This window comes from Penaeus japonicus, unplaced genomic scaffold (assembly GCF_977035675.1).
Source record: "Penaeus japonicus unplaced genomic scaffold, GWHDUDI00000001_assembly GWHDUDI00000029, whole genome shotgun sequence".
Lineage (NCBI taxonomy): Eukaryota > Metazoa > Arthropoda > Malacostraca > Decapoda > Penaeidae > Penaeus > Penaeus japonicus.
This window is the reverse complement of record NW_028234431.1, coordinates 5299169-5306668: the sequence shown is the minus strand read 5'-3', so window position 1 is coordinate 5306668 and position 7500 is coordinate 5299169.

The window sequence follows — 7500 nt, the reverse complement described above, 5'->3', positions numbered from 1 at the left end:
AGAGAGAGAGAGAGATGAGCGGGCAGACATGAGTTCACCAACTCATTCATGATAGACGAGCTCCATAACCTCATCTCATGTTTATAACATTAAGAAGACCTGCTTGCCCCCCCCCCCCTTTCCCCTCCCACCCCGGCATCCAACCCACCTCGCCCCTCAATTTAGCCTCCTACTCTCTTACCATCTTTATTGCTGTTGTCTTTTTGCTTATTCTTTTTGTTGTTGTTGTTGATTTTGCTTTTGTTTACCTTCTTCGTGTACCTCTCCTCCTCCTCTTCCTCTTCTCCTCCTCTCCTACTCTTCCTCTTCTCCTCCTTTCCTACTCTTCCTCTTTTTCCTCCTTTTCCTCCTTTTCCTCCTCTCCACCTCTTCCTCTTTTGCCACCTCTCCTCCTCCTCTTTATCTCCACATCTCCTCTTTCTCTCCCTCTTTCCCCACCTCTCCTCCTCTTCTTCCTCTTTTCCTCCTCTCCTACCCTTCCTCTTTTTCCTCCTCTCCACCTCTTCCTCTTTTCCCACCTCTCCTTCTCCTCTTTATCTCCACCTCTCCTCCTCCTCTCCCACTTTTCCCACACTCCACCTCTCCTCCCCCTCCTCTTTATCTCCACCTCTCTACCTCCTCTTCCCCTTTTCCCACCTCTCCACCTCCTCTTAATCTCTACCTCCTCCACCTCTCCTCCTTCTCTAACCAAACATCCTTCACTCCATCTTTATAAGAGCATCTCACTCACACATAACTAACCCCCTTTTTATCGACTATAGACATTTCATTTATTCCTAAACCGATTCTTTATCCAAGCTTGACTTTCCAATTAAATTCCCACTTTTGATATCAGCTCTTGATTTCGAACCAACCACCGTGTGTCTGTCTGTCTGTCTACCTGTCTGTTTGCCTGCCTGTCTGTACGTGATAAGACACTCCTTGACGAAACTAAACCTGTCCGTGAGATACAGTGGTACGTTTACAATACACTGAGGATGATATCAAGAGATGCCAAAGAACAGCCTGATTAGATTCGTGTAATTAAAGACCCAGAGTTAAAGTTCAAGGATGCGCTAAGAACAAAGGTGTTGTTTGTGTGCGATGGCGGGGGGGGGGGGGTGTTTTGATGGCGGGGAGGTGCTTTCATTGAGCGAAGGAGGGAGGTGGGAGGTGGGTGGAACAGCCGGCTGTGTGTCTTCTTGATTCTTTACTCACTCGCTATGGGACTTAACCTTTTTTTATGTCTGTGTCTGTGTGTCTGGTTTTGTCTGTTTGTCTGTCTGACTAGCTTTCTCTGTTTGTTTGTTGGACTGGCTTTGTCTGTTTGTCTGTCTGACTGGCTTTGTCTGTTTGTCTGATTGTCTGTCTGGCTGAGTCTCTCTTTCTTTCTATCTGTCCCTCTGTTTCTTTCTTTCTATCCCTCTCTCTCTCCCCCCCCCCTCTCTCTCTCTCTCTCTCTCTCTCTCTCTCTATATATATATATATATATATATATATATATATATATATATATATATATATATATATCTGTCTGTCTCTCTCTCTCTCTCTCTCTCTCTCTCTCTCTCTCTCTCTCTCTCTCTCTCTCTCTCTCTCTCTCTCTCTCTCTCTCTCTCTCTCTCTCTCTCTCTACGTCCTAAGTCTGATAAACAATGCTTACGGCACTCTTTAATACCATGAAAGCATTGCTGAGATACCATACCGCATAAATGAAGACGATAATAACTTCTTGTCATTTTGAGTCAGAGCGACTTACATAACCTATCCAAAGACGCATTTTTTAAATCAGTATCAGTAATAGTGACGAGTTCATGTTTATGTGTCAGCTGATTGTAATGAGATATGATTCCGATAGATTGTGTAATTTCTTTTTATTTCCTAACTCCTTGAATTTGATTCATGGAAGAGTCTCTAAAGTTAATATAGTATTACACTTATCATATTTCCCAAAACAAACACAATTCTTGGGGTGTTTCCCTTCACGGAGCTTTTGTCTATTACACTCGCAATAAAATGCTTTATTTATTATCCAAACGAATGGTACATCAAACCCATTATTTCTCAGCGTACTTAGAAGCCAGACATTAATGGGTTTACGTGGTTTAATAACACTTAGGACAGGCCAGGAGAGGCCAACAAAAAACGGGGAACACCTGGTAGGGCATCAAAGGGGTGACTAAAGAAAGAGGGGGTGATTTATGCTTCCTTTCTGTCATGAGCTTAGTAATCCATCTGTCTTCTCTAAACTCACCGTCATTTCCCGATCTCCTTGTTTGTACTGCATAAATCTTACTTTTATAGGCTTTATCGTGTGCGTAAGTGTGTGTCTGTGTATCTGGTTGTTTGTGTGTGTGTGTGTGTCACTTTATGTGTATATGCATACATACATACATACATACATACATATATACAATTTCCGAATTGCCTGGCCACGTGTGTGACTGTTATTATTAGCTAATGCATCTCTGTATTTGTGTGTGTGTGTGTGTGTGTGTGTGTTTGTGTGTGTGTGTGTGTGTGTGTGTGTGTGTGTGTGTGTGTGTGTCTAGACGCGTGACTGAGAGTCTAAAGAAAATGCGCGTCACAATTCCCCTATCATTTTTATCATTTCTCTAATTCTTTCATGATTCTTCCCTCCGCTATACCTCTATATATCATCACCCTTCCTTCTATTCCTCATTATCAAGCCCTCTCATCCCCCTACCCAACAACCAAAAAAAAAAAAAAAAAGAGAGAGAGAGAGAGAGAGAGAGAGAGAGAGAGAGAGAGAGAGAGAGAGAGAGAGAGAGAGAGAGAGAGAGAGAGAGAGAGAGAGAGAGAGAGAGAGAGAGAGAGAGAGAGAGAGAGAGAGAGAGAGAGAGAAAATTCTAGATTAAACGAGGGACTATAAAATAAACACGTCCAGAGATAACAGAGGGAAGAGCAGGAGCAGGGCAGGGCATCCCATCCCATCCCATCCCATCCCATCCCATCCCTACGTGCGACGTGTTAATAAGGAAGTGCACAGCAGCAACACGAGGGCGAGGTGGGGGGAAGGGAGGGAGGGGGAGGGCAGAGGGAGGGGGAAGGGGTAAATAGGGGGGAAAGGGGGAGGGGGAGGGGTTAGAGGCGGATGCAGTGCGGTAGATTTCTCGGCAAGCGTTTAAACTCATCGCTCGACTCGTCTTCTCGGAAAGCCCGGCGATCTCTCTTCCGACATTCCACGGTTTTATGCGGTGCTGTTGGGCTTCATTTCCTCTTGGGGGGTAAAGGGGTCTGTTTGAAGAGTGGGGGGAGGGGGGAGGGAAGGAGGGGGAGGGGAGGGTGAGAGGGAGGGGGTGGAGGGAAGGAGGGGGTGGAGGGAGGGGGAGGTTGAGTTGTGTAGAAGGTGGAGGGGAATGGGGAGGAGGGAAGGGGAAGAGGTGGAGGGAGGGGGAGGTTGAGTGGTGTAGAAGGTGGAGGGAGGGAGGGAGGGAGGGGGTGGAGGGAAGGGGAGGGGGAGGGGGAGGGGGAGGGGGAGGTTGAGTGGTGTAGAAGGTGGAGGGAGGGAGGGAGGAGGGTGGGAGGGAATAGTTGGTGGAGGGAGGGGATAGAATAGAAGGAGGGAGGGGGACATGGCAAGGGTGGAAGGAGGGAAGGAGGTAGGGATGGTGGGTGGAGGGAGGATGGGAGGGGGATATAGTAAGGGTGGAAGGAGAGAGAGAGAGAGGGAAGGGTGACGTGGAGACTGGAGAGATGGAGGGAGGAAGGCGGATGTGGAGAGTTGAGGGAAAGAGGATACATGATAATAATGGGATAGGAGAGAAGACGAGAGGAGGAGGCGGAGGGTAGAGAAAGAGCAAAAGAGAAAGAGCGAGAGGGAGGGAGGGAGGGAGGGAGGGGCATGTGGAAAGGGGGGAAGGAGGGTGGTGTGGATGGTGGAAGAATAGAGATAAGTGGAAGGGAATCGGGAAGGAGAGTTGAGTAAGGGCTTTTGGATAAACAGAGGAAGAGATAGGATAGAGAGAAACAAGTAAAGAGGTATAGACATAGAGGGATTACCAAATAGCGTACAAATACTTTTGTTAATTGAAAGAGATTGGAGGAGGCTGACAAACTTTGGCCACGTTACTTATGTAATTAACAGACAAACAGAAGAAGACAAAAAAGTGAGAAAAAGTTTTGAAAAAGAAGCGCTGAGAATCTATGGCTTACATCTGTGATAAATAAAATTCAAAAAATAAAAATATAACACGTATGAACAACAGGATTTTCAAGCTTCGTCCAGATTCTATTACATCGCTAGAAATACAGACAAGAACTTTGAAGTAAAGCCAAAAAAAAAAAAAAAAAAAAATGGCAACGCAGATTTGGATATAGTATATATCAAATTACCTAACACTATACGATATGATGTCTGTTACGACATGCAATACTAATTTAATCTACTTCCTTAGCCCTCATAGATCACACAAAGTGAAACGATCTGATTGGCTTGGCTTTGGTTATAGGATGCATATAGCACATGAAAGCATAAGCCAAAGTATAACCCCGGCCGTTTTCTACAGAGTGACATCAGTGACATCAACTCCGTGAGATTATGCAAGATGGCGCGCAAAGCAATGGAGAACGCTTTCACAACGGTGTTTGTAAGAGCCCAGAAATTGAATTATCATCGCAAGAATGTAATCAAACAGCAAGAGTATGGAGGGAGGGAGGGAGGGAAGGAGAAAAACTCTCTCTCTCTCTCTCTCTCTCTCTCTCTCTCTCTCTCTCTCTCTCTTCCTTCTTCTCTCTCTCTCTCTCTCTCTCTCTCTCTCTCTCTCTCTCTCTCTCTCTCTCTCTCTCTCTCTCTCTCTCTCTCTCTCTCTCTCTCTCTCTCTCTCTCTCTCTCTCTCTCTCTCTTGAACGGACAAAATAAAGGTATTTTAGTCTCCTGTTACATCAGTTCGTACCTTTGGAAGTAATCTTCTAACTATGAACATCTAAGTATAAGGTTATAGCAACGTAACGGGATCAGTGGTTTGCACCTCAATTCAAACACAAACAAGTGAAGGTGAGTTATCAACACATACTCTGAATGCCCGATATAGCCTGCAGTATTATGCCACGGAAAAGTCCACAATCCACTTACCGATTATCACACATGTCATAACACGTGATACTGTCAAGATTAATACCACGAGATTTTTACATAATTCACACACACAAATTGAACTCTGGACTGGATAGTGGTAGTGGACTGTTACATATGAATGCTAAACGTAAGCTACTACAGTTTTAAAGCTCGTACACATGACAGATCCACACTCCACTGAAGCAAATAGCAACATACATGATACTAGTTGTGCAATATACATCTCCTGAACCCATTTCATCCCCGTCGCCATCCTTGCTAATGTGTCACGTGTCAGAAAACTCACTGCAATCTGGCACTGCATACCTGTGACATTCAAGCTCACAGCCAATGCAATCTGGCTCTTCCCTCGACTCAAGAATGAAACGCGTCTGAACTCATCGTCATTCGAAGTGTGAAATATGTATTTATTAAAGGAGAAGTTTATCATTGCGAATACTTAGATATAGAATAGCAAGAAAAAGGTTACGGAATAAAGTGTAAACAAGGAGAGGAGAAGAAGAAATGATAGAGGGTAATAGAGAAAGAAGTTTATAAAAAGAGAGTGAACGGAAAGAGGAGAGAAGAAGAAGGTGGGGGAGAGAGAGGGGATAAGAGGAAAGACAGATCGAAAGCAGGACGAAAGAGTCAGGAAGAGTGTGAAGTGAAAGGGATAGGGAGGGATAGGGAGAAGGAAAATAGGAGAAGGAGAAGGGAGGATGGGAAGGAGGAGGAGGAGAGAGAAAGAGAGGGAGAGAGAGAGAGAGAGAGAGAGAGAGAGAGAGAGAGAGAGAGAGAGAGAGAGAGAGAGAGAGAGAGAGAGAGAGAGAGAGAGAGAGAGGAGAAAAAAAAACGGAAGAAATCAATAAAACAGAAAGAGAGAGAGAAGAAGAAAAGAGGCGGAAGAGAGAGAGAGAGAGAGAGAGAGAGAGAGAGAGAGAGAGAGAGAGAGAGAGAGAGAGAGAGAGAGAGAGAGAGAGAGAGAGAGAGAGAGAGAGAGAGAGACAGAGAAAGAGAGGAGAAAAAAACGGCAGAAATCAATAAAACAGAAAGAGAGAGAGAAGAAGAAGAAAAGAGCGAAAGAAAGGAGAAGAGAGAGAGAGAGAGAGAGAGAGAGAGAGAGAGACAGAGAAAGAGAGGAGAAAAAAACGGAAGAAATCAATAAAACAGAAAGAGAGAGAGAAGAAGAAGAAGAAAAGAGGCGGAAGAAAGGAGAAGAGAGAGAGAGAAAAAACGGAAGAAATCCAATAAAACAGAAGAAGAGAGAAGAAGAAGACGAAAAGAGGCGGAAGAAAGAGAGGAGAAAAAAACGGAAGAAATCAATAAAACAGAAAGAGAGAGAGAAGAAGAAGAAGAAAAGAGGCGGAAGAAAGGAGAAGAGAGAGAGAGAGAGAGAGAGAGAGAGAGAGAGAGAGAGAGAGAGAGAGAGAGAGAGAGAGAGGCCGAGATAAGAAAGAGAGATAAACCGAACCCAATGCATACCCTTACGCAACATTACTGCCCGTCTTCTGCAACCATAGCATAAGACACGATACCGAATTTTCCTCAAACTTCAAACTTCAGATTTTTTTCAAACTTCTTCAACTTCATCAACTTAAAACTACCCAAACTGTTTAGCTGTATGTACTATGTATCTAACGCTACCTTGCACATCACACCTCTTTAGTCTAATAATGATATTAGTGATCATATGATAATGATGATGATATTGATGATGATAGTAATGATTATAACAGCAATGATGATAATGATGATGTTAATATTAATGATAAGAAAATAACAATAATTATGATGATGATGATAATAATAACAAAAGGATGATAATAATGATAATGATGATAACTATAATCATTATTATTATTATAATCATTATTATTATCATAATCATTATTATTATTATCATTATTATTATTATCATCATTATCATTACTATTATTATTATTATTATTATTATTATTATTATTATTATTATTATTATTATTATTATCATTATTATCATCATTATTATTATTACTAATATAATAATGATAATGACAATAATGATGATAATAATAATGACAATGATGGTAATAACGATAACAATAGTAATAATAATAATGACAATAATAACGATACTGACAAACAAACAAATACATAACCAAATAAAACAAACGAACAAACAACTAAACAAAAACAAACCAATACACAAATAAACATACAAAACAAACAAACAAAAAAATCCCAAAAATAAACAAACCTCTGCAAGATGCCCATGAACCCACGTCTTCACACATGGACTAATGATGACTCAATCTTAGAACCTGGATGATATCTAACAGCTGATCTCGCCAAGGACTGTCCAGCTGTTGAACGCGAACATGATGTGCTTGCCCATGCAGGAAAATCGGGCCCCCTGTCAAGAAACCATGCCAGAAAGTGTCAAAGCAGAGGAGATGGGTGGGTCA